The sequence below is a fragment of the Ranitomeya variabilis genome, chromosome 4 (genome assembly GCF_051348905.1).
Source record: "Ranitomeya variabilis isolate aRanVar5 chromosome 4, aRanVar5.hap1, whole genome shotgun sequence".
NCBI lineage: Eukaryota > Metazoa > Chordata > Amphibia > Anura > Dendrobatidae > Ranitomeya > Ranitomeya variabilis.
In genome coordinates this window covers 21,626,685-21,641,595 of record NC_135235.1, presented here as the reverse complement: position 1 = coordinate 21,641,595, position 14,911 = coordinate 21,626,685, and the positions used below count along the sequence as shown (strand labels likewise).

The 14,911-nt window shown below is 49.9% G+C and overlaps 1 long non-coding RNA gene across 1 annotated transcript; it reads right to left on the bottom strand.

The window, feature by feature from the left end:
- Positions 1–288: 288 nt before the first annotated feature.
- Positions 289–14,375, bottom strand: LOC143768336 (uncharacterized). The gene is made up of 4 exons (XR_013213817.1): positions 14,085–14,375; positions 12,144–12,165; positions 8,976–8,994; positions 289–354 (listed from the first exon to the last, which is right to left on the bottom strand). It is a non-coding gene; the product is annotated as an uncharacterized LOC143768336 (long non-coding RNA).
- Positions 14,376–14,911: the final 536 nt, after the last annotated feature.

Genomic DNA, 14,911 nt, shown 5'->3' with positions numbered 1-14,911 from the left:
CCACCCTCGGCTGTTAACTAGTTAAATGCCGCTGTCAAACTCTGACAGCGACATTTAGCGCACGCTTCCGGCAAGCAAAATCTATCGGTGACCCTGTCACGTGATCGCGGATCACCGATGGGTTGGCATGACAACGAGAGGTCTCCAGCGGATCTCTGTGGTTGTCACTGCCTGATTGCTATGAGCTACCTGAATCAGAGAATCAGCCGTCTGAGATCAGGAAACATTGATATCGCTGCATGATCTATAAGGTTTGCTTCTATTAAGGAGTTACATTTTGTTACTTACGTTTTTGTGAATTTCACGGTGATGTATGTTTTGAATTCTTGCAGAATTCTTCTCAGGGGATTCACCCTATAGCAAAAGGAGAACATGTCACTGTGTGTGTTAGGTAAGGGAGATGCAGCGCCCCAGAGTCCTGGTCGTTGCAGTACTGTGGCTCCGCCACTAAGGGGAGCCATGGTACGTTCGATGGCACCGAAGGAGTTCCTCCAATCAGGTATCACAGACACCAATATGTTTCACAGCTGGGCCTCCGGGGGGAGCTAAGGGTGCTATTCATTAGGCCACTCCCCACCATAGTGGGTAAACTGGGGGTCAGGCAGGAAGTTAGAGGAGAACGCTGACGGGATTGAACGGAGCAACACCCTGTGGCAGGGGGTGTTGTGAAGGGAGAGACTGTAGGGTCTCTGCCAGGGGTGGGATCCTGGCAGAGGCTTGGCATTGAAAGAACGTAACGGGACCGTGCCTGCTCAGCATAGCGGCGGTGCCCAAGAAAGGACTAGAAGCGAGACAGATTGTGCTGAGTGAGAAACGAGATCAAGCAGAAGGAGAATACCAGCAGGGGTTTTGTTGAAAGAGGCAGCACCTTGCTGAGGCGCAATACCGGTGGCCGGAACGCCGAGGGAGTGGATTAGAATATAGCTTCAAGCCATACTCCAAACAGCGGCAGGACAGTCGGTCTCAGGCGGGCTGTCTACCACATATCGCCTATGAAGTCTTGGGGGGCAATTGCGGGAGAGGGGCGACTCTAGGGTCCCGGAAGAACTCCAGGCCTACCTGACAAACGGGTGCCATTCCAACCTGAATACAGGGAAGGGGTGGATTACAGAGGAACATCAAATCGAGTTGTGAGGGAACTTAAGAAACAGACACAACCGTTGTGGGGTCACTTTCCGTGAGCACAGCAGGGAAGGACTACAACACATAGCGCTAGAAGGAAGGCACAGATTTCCACCTGAGAGGAGAACTCTGGAGGTGCCATTGGACCGGCCGGACTTGCGCAGCCTGGTGAACCGTGTTCCGGACTGAGGACTCAGAGATCTCCAGTAAAGAGGTAAAGAGACTGCAACCTGGTGTCCTCGTTATTTACCGCGACTTACACCCCACAACTGCACCGCTACATCGTTACCATTACTATCACCTATTGCACCGGACGTCCCCCACTGACGGACAGGGCCACGGACCGGGTCTAGCCACCGTGACGACCCCGAGACTGAGAACTAGAGGCCCGGCTCCGGGTACCCCTCGGCCCTGCGGCGGTGTGGGGGCGCTCCAAACTTGGCGTCACGAACAGGATCTACTTAAGCCTGAAGAATCAGGTCATGTGTGCCTAGAGACTGTGATTTACTGTGCTTGGACTGTATTTTGTTGTAAGACTGTGCTGCGCCATTAGCCGCCAAAAGTTCCCGCCAAAAGGCGCCGCCATTGCTACACCCAAGGGGAAGGAGGGCGTGTTATGGGCGGAGAATCCCAGTGTGGCGCGAGAAATGGCTACCGCCCCCTGCACTTCTGGCTGCAAAGAGATGACCTGCCCCAAAACAGAAGACAACCCCCTGAGATGCAACGGCGGGAAGCTGGTGACGGAGAAGCCCGACCTCAGAGAAATGGCGGAGTTAGGTGCATGCACTGCCAGCGACTATCAGGCGGCGATGATGAACGGCGAGTGCCTGAGCGAGGAAGAAGCGGTTCAGGCCTGCCTTTCTTCACCGGAGATGGACCGGAAGCCTGCGGATCCGACAGCGAAGCTACGTCCACCAATCCCGACCTCGGAGTTAGAGGAGGAGGAACCACAGCAAGCGGAGCGGAGTCCGAGCATCCCATTGGAGGAGCCCCGGCCCGGGCTGCAGCCGACTCCAGCGTCCTCGTTAACGGACCGGAGCGACACCGATGGAACCACATTAGGCGCAGGTATGGCCGACGTCCCTGCTCCCCTTCACGAGCCCGCTTCCATGACCCACCTCCATCTCAGTAGGGAGCGACTTATCTCGGCAGGGCTAATGGTGCTATCCCCCGATGATCTGGGGAGGATGGTGCCACCGCTGTCGACTGGAGTGGGGGAGCCCGTGGATGTGAGCTTAGATGGAGTAGTTCTTCGGTGGGACACCCCCTGGTTTAGAGCAGATGGATCCCGGGAGAACGGGTCCACCAGGGCCGGACTGGGACTAAAATTCAGCCCTGGCATTTGAAGTTACACAGGCCCACTTGTCACATGGTGACTGTATAATATCTTTGTACACTTGTAGGCAGGGCCGGTTTTAGGCAAAGTGGGGCCCTAGGCAAAGTTTAAAATGGGTCCCCAAATGCTAACATATTGCACATCACACAGAAGCCTTTCTGTTGTATTTACGTGCGCTGAGTTCAGGCCGCTAAACGAGTTTGATCGACAATACTGAAGTTGTTCAACGCTTGTTTCCCGGCCTCTTTCCACCAGCTGAGGAATAATGATGAGACAGAACGATCACTAATAGATCACCATACAGTATCATGTTTTCAGCAGCACATCTACAGTTTACACTGGCAATGTGCTGCTGACAACAAGGCTTTTTGTTCCAGCAAAAACAATCCGAATATGCAGCATTTTACTTGTTTAGTAAAATACACCCCATAGTCCTCCATATATTATAATGTGCTCCATAGTCCTCCATATAGTATAATACACTCCCTATAGTCCTCCATATATTAAAATACACTGCTCAGTCCTCCACATAGTATAATACACTCCTCATAGTCCTCCATATAGCATAATACAATCCTCATAGTCCTCCATATAGCATAATACAATCCTCATAGTGCTCCATATAGTATAATGCACCGCCACAGTCATCCATGTAGTACAATTCACTTCCCATAGTATAATGCACCCCATAGTTCTTCATATAGTATAACGTATTCCCCATAGTCCTCGATACAGTATAATGCAGCCCACATATAGTATAATGCAGCCACCCCAGAGTATAATGCAGCCACCCCAGAGTATAATGCAGCCACCCCAGAGTATAATGCAGCCACCCCAGAGTATAATGCAGCCACCCCACAGAGTATAATGCAGCCACCCCAGAGTATGTAACCCCCATAGAATATAATACAGCCCACCTCCCCATAATATATAATGTAGCCCCCCATAGAATATAATGCAGCCCCCCATAGTATATAACGCAGCCTCCCCCATAGAATATAATATACCCCCACAATAGTATATAACACAGCCACATAGTACATAACATGGCCTCCCCCATAGAATATAATATACTCCCCATAGTATATAGCAAAGCCCGCATATTATATAGCACAAACCGCATAGTATACAGCACAGCCTGCATACTATAGCACAGCTCGCGTAGTAGATAACACAGCCCACACAGCAGTATTCAGCACAGACCACACAGTAGTATACAGCACAGACCACACAGTAGTATACAGCACAGCCCACAGAGTAATATATACAGCACAGCCCACAAAGTAATATAAACAGCACAGCCCACAAAGTAATATATACAGCACAGCCCACAGAGAACTATATACAGCACAGCCCACAGAGAACTATATACAGCACAGCCCACAGAGAACTATATAAAGCACAGCCCAGAGTACTATATACAGCACAGCCCAGAGTACTATATAAAGCACAGCCCAGAGAGTACTATATACAGCACAGCCCAGAGAGTACTATATACAGCACAGCCCAGAGAGTACTATATACAGCACAGCCCAGAGAGTACTATATACAGCACAGCCCACAGAGTACTATATACAGCACAGCCCACAGAGTACTATATATATATACAGCACAGCCCACAGAGTACTATACACAGCACAGCCCACAGAGTACTATATACAGCACAGCCCACAGAGTACTATATACAGCACAGCCCACAGAGTACTATATACAGCACAGCCCACAGAGTACTATATACAGCACAGCCCACAGAGAACTATATACAGCACACAGTAGTATACAGCACAGAGCACAGCCCACAGAGAACTATATACAGCCCACAGTAGTATACAGCACAGAGCACAGCCCACAGAGAACTATATACAGCACAGAGCACAGCCCACAGAGAACTATATACAGCCCACAGTAGCATACAGCACAGAGCACAGCCCACAGATAACTATATACAGCCCACAGTAGTATACAGCACAGCCCACAGAGAGCTATATACAGCCCACAGTAGTATACCGCAGAGCACAGCCCACAGAGAACTATATACAGCCCACAGCAGTATACAGCACAGAGCACAGCCCACAGAGAACTATATACAGCCCACAGCAGTATACAGCACAGAGCACAGCCCACAGAGAACTATATATAGCACAGAGCACACAGTAGTATACAGCACAGAGCACAGCCCACAGAGAGCTATATACAGCCCACAGCAGTATACAGCACAGAGCACAGCCCACAGAGAACTATATACAGCCCACAGCAGTATACAGCACAGAGCACAGCCCACAGAGAACTATATACAGCCCACAGCAGTATACAGCACAGAGCACAGCCCACAGAGAGCTATATACAGCCCACAGTAGTATACAGCACAGAGCACAGCCCACAGATAACTATATACAGCACAGAGCACAGCCCACAGAGAACTATATACAGCCCACAGTAGCATACAGCACAGAGCACAGCCCACAGATAACTATATACAGCCCACAGCAGTATACAGCACAGAGCACAGCCCACAGAGAGCTATATACAGCCCACAGTAGTATACAGCACAGAGCACAGCCCACAGAGAACTATATACAGCCCACAGTAGTATACAGCACAGAGCACAGCCTACAGAGAACTATATACAGCCCACAGTAGTATACAGCACAGAGCACAGCCCACAGATAACTATATACAGCCCACAGCAGTATACAGCACAGAGCACAGCCCACAGAGAACTATATACAGCCCACAGCAGTATACAGCACAGAGCACAGCCCACAGAGAGCTATATACAGCCCACAGCAGTATACAGCACAGAGCACAGCCCACAGAGAGCTATATACAGCCCACAGTAGTATACAGCACAGAGCACAGCCCACAGAGAACTATATACAGCCCACAGCAGTATACAGCACAGAGCACAGCCCACAGAGAACTATATACAGCCCACAATAGTATACAGCACAGAGCACAGCCCACAGAGAACTATATACAGCCCACAGCAGTATACAGCACAGAGTACAGCCCACAGAGAACTATATACAGCCCACATCTCTTCTCTTCCTCCCCTCACCTCCTCCGAGAATGGCCCCACAGTCCAGAAAAAAAAAAAACTCTCCTCACCTCTCCTCGTGCCCCGCGTTGCTTCCTGGTTCCTGCTCCTGTCTCAGCAGCTGCAGTCTGCCCGGGACACAGCAGGTGCGCGATGATATGACATCATCGCGCACCCGCAGTGTCAGAGGCAGAGCGGGGAATGATGGGAGAGGAGCGTCTGTAGACGCTCTCTCCTCCATCATTGCATTCAACTGTACCGGCGTCTATACGCCGGTATAGTTGAATGCGACGGCGGGGGCGGCGGATTGAGCGGCCCACCACTGGCACCGGCCCTTCTGGCATTTGCCAGAAGTGCCCTATGGCCAGTCCGGCCCTGGGGTCCACCCTTGCGGTGCTTACATGGGAGCAATATAGACAGTGCTTGATTCTGCAGTGGAAAGGACGGAAAGGAGCTGAGTCGATGGGCCCATCGAAAGTACAACAACCCCCCCCGGCATGGGATGACAGAGACGCGGTAAGGCGGGGCACTGTGTTGGCCTACCATGTAAAAAGGGGGTGGGGCCTCATACACGAGCCGGGACTGGATACTGATGTTTTCGTTGCGCATTGTAACGTGAGGGCTCCCTGTTGTGGCCGAAGCGGAGAACCGTTACAGAAGGGGGATCCTGTGACCTACAGCCGCCACTTGAACCCACTTGGGTGGTATGCACGGAATGTTCGGCGGTGTATGTCTGGACCTGCGGCACCTGCAGCCCCAGACCTGGTCCCGGGGGCACCCGAACTTGTCACCATCGCAACGGTACGCCTAGTAGCAGCCCCGGAATTGGCCAGTCGAGTTCATCTGCATGTTCGAACCGCGGACGCTGGCGCTGCAGTGGCCGGGGTTCAGGAACCAGAGCCACCGGAACAAGAATAAACCTCGATACCATGAAAAATGTAAATAGTTGCTATTTCATTGTTCTTTTGTTCCTGTTGTTGCTAAACCCGTCCAGGGTAAACTTTAAAAGGTGACCCCTTTGTTGACCCGGGGTCACTATTGTTGTTTTTCCTTGAAGTTTTTGCACAAAAGTTAAACAAACTGTGAAATCATGGACTGTGCATGATTCGAACTTCCTTTGTAAATAGTTTGCACCTTCTTAAAGGTGCTTCCTACTGGTTTTAGCCAAAGACACTTTGCGAAGATACTTTTCCCACTGGTTTTAGCCAAAGACACTTTGCGAAGATATCAATGCTGGAACCTTTGCATGGACTGGTAGGCTGAGAAAACGAGCTACCTCAGAAAGACTTGGTCCCCTCTTAAAGGGGATGTGAGAAACTGAACTTGAGAGAGATACTGTTGCAGAACAGTAATGCCATAATGATGCCTTGAAAAGAATGTAACTGTTTTACATGAAAAGTTAAATGTGTTCAATTTGTTTGAAATGTGAAACTTAAATAATGTTTTGAAAGGTGCAGAGAGCCCGTAGGGGTAGAAGTAGAGATCTGCATAGCTGAAAGTAAAGAAGTAATGATGAAGGTGAGGATAGAAGGTAAACCCTGCGTCCCCATAGAAAGTTACTTAGTTACTAAGGACAGAAAGTGAACCCGTAGGGGTTAGAGAGTGAGTCCTTAAAGGAGCCGAGTAGAGCGGGCTCAGAGTTCTTTAAACGAAAGGAATGTTATGTCTATACTATGTATAGTAGCGAAAGGCAGTAGGCCCCGGCTGAACGGGGCGGTCCTGTAAAAGAAAGGAGAGGCAGTAGGTCTGGTGCCGTAGGGACAGGCGGTCCTGCAGGTTCAAAGTAGGAGAATGTGAAGTTACCTTACCCTGTAATGTGATTATAGGAAGGCCTTTAGTAAACTAAGAGTGTATGTTTCTTAAAGGCAAAGTTAACTTATTGTTCACAAATTTGCACTTAGTAGAATACCCGGTTGGGTAACAGGAGTTATGTATAACCTGTAATTTATAATGTTGATTATGTTTGTAACGTTAAAAGTGTCCTCACCTCCCATAAAGGGAAGCCTGTTCAAGTATACTTATTGTTTTGCACTCAACAAAATTGTATGTCTGTTTACTAATCTGTATTGTTGTTTTTCTTCCCAGTCCCGGAGTACTGTGTTTAACCAGGGGGGAGTGCAGCGCCCCAGAGTCCTGGTCGTTGCAGTACTGTGGCTCCGCCACTAAGGGGAGCCATGGTACGTTCGATGGCACCAAAGGAGTTCCTCCAATCAGGTATCACAGACACCAATATGTTTCACAGCTGGGCCTCCGGGGGGAGCTAAGGGTGCTATTCATTAGGCCACTCCCCACCATAGTGGGTAAACTGGGGGTCAGGCAGGAAGTTAGAGGAGAACGCTGACGGGATTGAACGGAGCAACACCCTGTGGCAGGGGGTGTTGTGAAGGGAGAGACTGTAGGGTCTCTGCCAGGGGTGGGATCCTGGCAGAGGCTTGGCATTGAAAGAACGTAACGGGACCGTGCCTGCTCAGCATAGCGGCGGTGCCCAAGAAAGGACTAGAAGCGAGACAGATTGTGCTGAGTGAGAAACGAGATCAAGCAGAAGGAGAATACCAGCAGGGGTTTTGTTGAAAGAGGCAGCACCTTGCTGAGGCGCAATACCGGTGGCCGGAACGCCGAGGGAGTGGATTAGAATACAGCTTCAAGCCATACTCCAAACAGCGGCAGGACAGTCGGTCTCAGGCGGGCTGTCTACCACATATCGCCTATGAAGTCTTGGGGGGCAATTGCGGGAGAGGGGCGACTCTAGGGTCCCGGAAGAACTCCAGGCCTACCTGACAAACGGGTGCCATTCCAACCTGAATACAGGGAAGGGGTGGATTACAGAGGAACATCAAATCGAGTTGTGAGGGAACTTAAGAAACAGACACAACCGTTGTGGGGTCACTTTCCGTGAGCACAGCAGGGAAGGACTACAACACATAGCGCTAGAAGGAAGGCACAGATTTCCACCTGAGAGGAGAACTCTGGAGGTGCCATTGGACCGGCCGGACTTGCGCAGCCTGGTGAACCGTGTTCCGGACTGAGGACTCAGAGATCTCCAGTAAAGAGGTAAAGAGACTGCAACCTGGTGTCCTCGTTATTTACCGCGACTTACACCCCACAACTGCACCGCTACATCGTTACCATTACTATCACCTATTGCACCGGACGTCCCCCACTGACGGACAGGGCCACGGACCGGGTCTAGCCACTGTGACGACCCCGAGACTGAGAACTAGAGGCCCGGCTCCGGGTACCCCTCGGCCCTGCGGCGGTGTGGGGGCGCTCCAGAGACACTGGGACTTCTTTGTTACACTGGTCATTTATTGATAAAAGATGTCAGCACTTAGTTCTCCCCTGTCCCCAGTATAGGGCATAAGTTAGTGATTCCGGGGGTCCGTCTGCTGGGACCTCCAGCTCTGAGATGTCCCCCCATAGGATGGAGCCGAGGTGGCGCATGCGCCCCTCACACTGCACAATGAGAAGAAAGACTCTTACCTGGAAGCTGGTTCTGTAGCTAAAAGACAAACAACAGTTTATAATTAGATTTACTGAACGACCTAATAAATCACTCAGCAGCAGCGGACGACTGATTGTTCGGTCGTGTTCACACTTGATTTTATTCTCAGCCACACAAAACTAAGCCAACTCGTTCTCATTAAGGGGCAGCGTCGGATTTTCAGCTTTTTTTATTTTTTTTGCCTTTTGTGTCCATTTTTACCATCAGTATGTCATCTATTTCTCTTACAGGCAAAAAAAGGAATAAAAAAAGCTGGTTGAAGTTGTTCCTAGTAGTCAGTGAGTGGGTGAGTTTGGTGGACACTTCGCCCCCGGTGACATGTTCCCAGCCCCATAGACTATAAGGGCCAGTGAGAAAAAGACGGCAGCCCCCCTGTACACATGTGAGGAGCCTTTCCTTCCCACCGTTACTGCCCAGAGACTTCCTGACCCCATTATGGGATCTGCTCCGGCATTCAGGCCTCGGCTATACTGTAACTACTGGGGTGCAGGGGGTTACATCCATAGTGGCGGACACACAGCCGGGGGTCCCAGTGAGAAATAGACAGCAGCCCCCTGTACACATGTGAGGAGCCTTTCCTTCCCAACATTACTGCCCAGAGACTTCCTGACCCCATTATGGGATCTGCTCCGGCATTCAGGCCTCGGCTATACTGTAACTACTGGGGTGCAGGGGGTTACATCCATAGTGGCGGACACACAGCCGGGGGTCCCAGTGAGAAATAGACAGCAGCCCCCCTGTACACATGTGAGGAGCCTTTCCTTCCCACCGTTACTGCCCAGAGACTTCCTGACCCCATTATGGGATCTGCTCCGGCATTCAGGCCTCAGCTATACTGTAACTACACTACTGGGGTGCAGGGGGTTACATCCATAGTGGCGGACACACGGCCGGGGGTCCCAGTGAGAAATAGACGGCAGCCCCCTGTACACATGTGAGGAGCCTTTCCTTCCCAACATTACTGTCCAGAGACTTCCTGACCCCATTATGGGATCTGCTCCGGCATTCAGGTCTCGGCTATACTGTAACTACTGGGGTGCAGGGGGTTACATCCATAGTGGCGGACACACGGCCGGGGGTCCCAGTGAGAAATAGACAGCAGGCCCCCTGTACACATGTGAGGAGCCTTTCCTTCCCACCGTTACTGCCCAGAGACTTCCTTACCCCAATATGGGATCTGCTCCGGCATTCAGGTCTCGGCTATACTGTAACTACTGGGGTGCAGGGGGGTTACATCCATAGTGGCGGACACACGGCCGGGGGTCCCAGTGAGAAATAGACAGCAGCCCCCTGTACACATGTGAGGAGCCTTTCCTTCCCAACATTACTGTCCAGAGACTTCCTGACCCCATTATGGGATCTGCTCCGGCATTCAGGTCTCGGCTATACTGTAACTACTGGGGTGCAGGGGGTTACATCCATAGTGGCGGACACACAGCCGGGGGTCCCAGTGAGAAATAGACAGCAGCCCCCTGTACACATGTGAGGAGCCTTTCCTTCCCAACATTACTGCCCAGAGACTTCCTGACCCCATTATGGGATCTGCTCCGGCATTCAGGCCTCAGCTATACTGTAACTACACTACTGGGGTGCAGGGGGTTACATCCATAGTGGCGGACACACGGCCGGGGGTCCCAGTGAGAAATAGACAGCAGCCCCCTGTACACATGTCAGGAGTCTTTCCTTCCCAACGTTACTGCCCAGAGACTTCCTTACCCCATTATGGGATCTGCTCCGGCATTCAGGCCTCGGCTATACTGTAACTACTGGGGTGCAGGGGGTTACAGCCATAGTGGCAGACACACGGCCAGGGGTCCCAGTGAGAAATAGACAGCAGCCCCCCTGTACACATGTGAGGAGCCTTTCCTTCCCACCGTTACTGCCCAGAGACTTCCTGACCCCATTATGGGATCTGCTCCGGCATTCAGGCCTCGGCTATACTGTAACTACTGGGGTGCAGGGGGGTTACATCCATAGTGGCGGACACACGGCCGGGGGTCCCAGTGAGAAATAGACAGCAGGCCCCCTGTACACATGTGAGGAGCCTTTCCTTCCCACCGTTACTGCCCAGAGACTTCCTTACCCCAATATGGGATCTGCTCCGGCATTCAGGTCTCGGCTATACTGTAACTACTGGGGTGCAGGGGGGTTACATCCATACTGGCGGACACACGGCCGGGGGTCCCAGTGAGAAATAGACAGCAGCCCCCTGTACACATGTGAGGAGCCTTTCCTTCCCACCGTTACTGCCCAGAGACTTCCTGACCCCATTATGGGATCTGCTCCGGCATTCAGGCCTCAGCTATACTGTAACTACCGGGGTGCAGGGGGGTTACATCCATAGTGGCGGACACACGGCCGGGGGTCCCAGTGAGAAATAGACAGCAGCCCCCTGTACACATGTGAGGAGCCTTTCCTTCCCACCGTTACTGCCCAGAGACTTCCTGACCCCAATATGGGATCTGCTCCGGCATTCAGGCCTCGGCTATACTGTAACTACTGGGGTGCAGGGGGGTTACAGCCATAGTGGCAGACACACGGCCAGGGGTCCCAGTGAGAAATAGACAGCAGCCCCCCTGTACATATGTGAGGAGCCTTTCCTTCCCACCGTTACTGCCCAGAGACTTCCTGACCCCATTATGGGATCTGCTCCGGCATTCAGGCCTGGGCTATACTGTAACTACTGGGGTGCAGGGGGGTTACATCCATAGTGGCGGACACACGGCCGGGGGTCCCAGTGAGAAATAGACAGCAGCCCCCTGTACACATGTCAGGAGTCTTTCCTTCCCAACGTTACTGCCCAGAGACTTCCTGACCCCATTATGGGATCTGCTCCGGCATTCAGGCCTCAGCTATACTGTAACTACTGGGGTGCAGGGGGGTTACATCCATACTGGCGGACACACGGCCGGGGGTCCTGGGAGCGCTGCCTCTGTTCCCCATCACCCACCATCATCATTACTGCTCCTGTCCCACCATTCAGCCTGTGCATCTGATGCTCCGCTCCGCAGGCGCCATTGCATCAATAGACCGCGCCTGCAGTGCAAAGCTCAGTCCCCGCACTGCACAGAGCGGAGCCGGGCACTGCGAGGAGACGGCGAGGTAGAAATGCTGGAATTGTCAGTTCTGAGAAGGTCAATACTTACATGTCATTGTGGAAATTGTCATCTGTAAATGTAAAAAGAGAAATGTATAAAGGCCATGAAATATTTCCGCCTCTTCCATTGCAGCTCACACACTCATAGGCTTCTATTACACTGGACAATCAATGGGGTTTCCGATAATCGCAGCAGATAGATTGATTGCCTTACTATTAATGTGTGAGCGCCGCTCCGTGCCCCGTGCAGCATTCATACCGTCCATACACCGCAGCCTGGTCAGTGACCCCGGCGTCTGCCGGCAGCTCAGCCACATCGGACTTTATGCTCCATTTATTCAGGTATAAAATATGTGGAATAGATCTATAAATGAGCTGCATCTTATCAGTCTCTGAAGCTGCGGCCATTGTTTCCATGTTTGTTTATGCTAAAAAATGGGGGCAAACTATCTTCATCATGAAGTGTCAGGGCCCTTGGAGGGGTCTCAGATGCAGAGCCCACTCCACAGCGGGCATTTGTCTATATTATATAGATGTCATCCCCTCTATCGGAAGCAGCTGGCGTGCCCACTGATTGCCGCTATTAACCTGTGTAATGCCACTGTCAGCAGAGCTGAGGAAGCTGCCCACCCCAGGCTCTGTATGTCCCACGTCCATAGACAGTGAGCTGCCTGTCACAGGAGGGGCGTGTCAGACCAGGGCTCAGGAGCAGCTAGTCCCAGCAATGATAAGCTACTGGTAATAATACAATCATTGTAAGCAAACAGCAGCGTGGAGCGTGATAAGAGGCAGCGCCGACATCTGTGTGTTAACCCCTGCAGCCTGCGCTCTTCAGTTAACGGAGCACAAACCTGCTGACATGACAGCCAATACGTCTTTTAACTGACCTGAGATATAAGAGACTATCCTCCCCATACAGGTGACAATCCAGCAGCTGCCGGCTGTCCACTATAGCTGACAACTTGCTGTATCAGCCATGATCACTGTTTGCACCATCCAAATCTGTTTAACCCCTTAGATGCTGCTGTCAATAGTGACTACATCATTATAAATGGTTAACAGAGTGTGGGGGCTTCCTCTTCATCCAAATTGGTGCCCTCAGATCATGATTGTGTGGTCCTGATGTTTGCCATGGCAATTCATGACCAAGTAGTGGCCTAACAGTCTGACGGCTGTAGTAATCTGTTCAGAAGTTAGAGCATTTAGGTGGTAAAAATTCACATTTTCATTTCTGTCATACCACTTTGCATTAATTCCTGTAAAGTACCTGAAGGGTTAATAAACTACCTGATAGCAGTTTTCAATATGTCAGGGGGTACTGTTTTTAAAATGGTATCACTTTTGGGGGTTTCCCAATATATGAGACCCCTAAAGTCACTTCAAACATGGATAAGTCCCTAAGAAAATAAATGTAATAAATTTCCTTCAAAAAATAAAAAATTGCTGCTACATTTTAAAACCTCCTAAAATGCTAACAAAATAAAATAACATTTTACAAATGGTCCTGATGTAAAGCCGACATGTGGGAAATGTTGTTTATTAATGGTTTGCTGTGGTATGACCATCTGGATTAAAGGGACAATCATTCAAATTTAGAAAATTGCTAATTTTTTAACATTTTTCTCAAATTTTTGATATTTTTTTATAAATAAACACAAAACATATTGACCTAAATTTACCATTGTCATAAAGTATAATGTGTCATGAAAAAACCATCTCAAAATCACTGGGATTTGTTGAAGCGTTCCAGAGTTATTACCACATAAAGTGACACTGGTCAGATTTCAAAAATTTGGCTCCGTCACTAAGGGGTTCAATAAAAAAAAATGCCGGTTTCCCATGGTCATAACCGTGCTGAGCTGATTAGCCGGGCAGTTGGCCGTGCGAAAACAACGGACATCAGACAACAGAAATTCATCTTTATATATGTCCAGAGATATCGTTACAATCACTGTTCTGAATTACATGACTTTTATTATTTCACACTTACACGACTTCTTTCCCAAATTTCGCTTGTCAATCTCTTGCAATGATTAATAGCGTATACCTGAATTAGAGAAAGAGAAAGGTTTCCTTATAAATGGCCTAATGTTCAATACCAATTGTATCAATAGTGCATATTGCCATAACGAGCTCATTAACAATTATAAGGTTTTATAATTACAAATGTATGGGATATGAGAACTGGGAAGTAGAGGAAGCTTGTCATAAGAAATCAGGACCTTATACAGCGAGGAAATGGGGAATAACAAGGACCGGACAGGGGTGTAACACGCAGATACTCACTATTATACTCCTACTGTAACCCTCAGCGGAATCCTGGCCGAGCGGCTGCTTATATAGTCCTCATGATGTCACAATACCCAGTCACCATGGCGCCGCTCCTGTGATGTCACAACATTCTAGAATGTGCTAGACCAAGCCCTGCAGCCAATGAGATCGATGGAAATATGTGTAATAAAATCTATGGAGGGTTTATAATTGTATGTAAATAATCTGATACAGTAAATTGTTACAAATAATAGGAAACAACAACCCCCCCCCTCCCCCCCCACACCCCTGAACACATTCGGAGAAGCGTCTTATAACCCAATTTTTTTCTTATACTGTTCTTATACACCATATGGACAGAAGTATAGGGATACAGAAGTTTATGACGTCCCATTCTACATCCATAGGCAGTAATTTGAATTTTCTCCCTTCCTACAAGATTTTGGAAGTTCCTGTGGGAATTTTTGCCCTTTCATTCAGAAGAGCATTTGTGAGGTCAGACACTGACGCTGGATGGGTGGTCCGGGCTAGCAATCTCCATTCTAG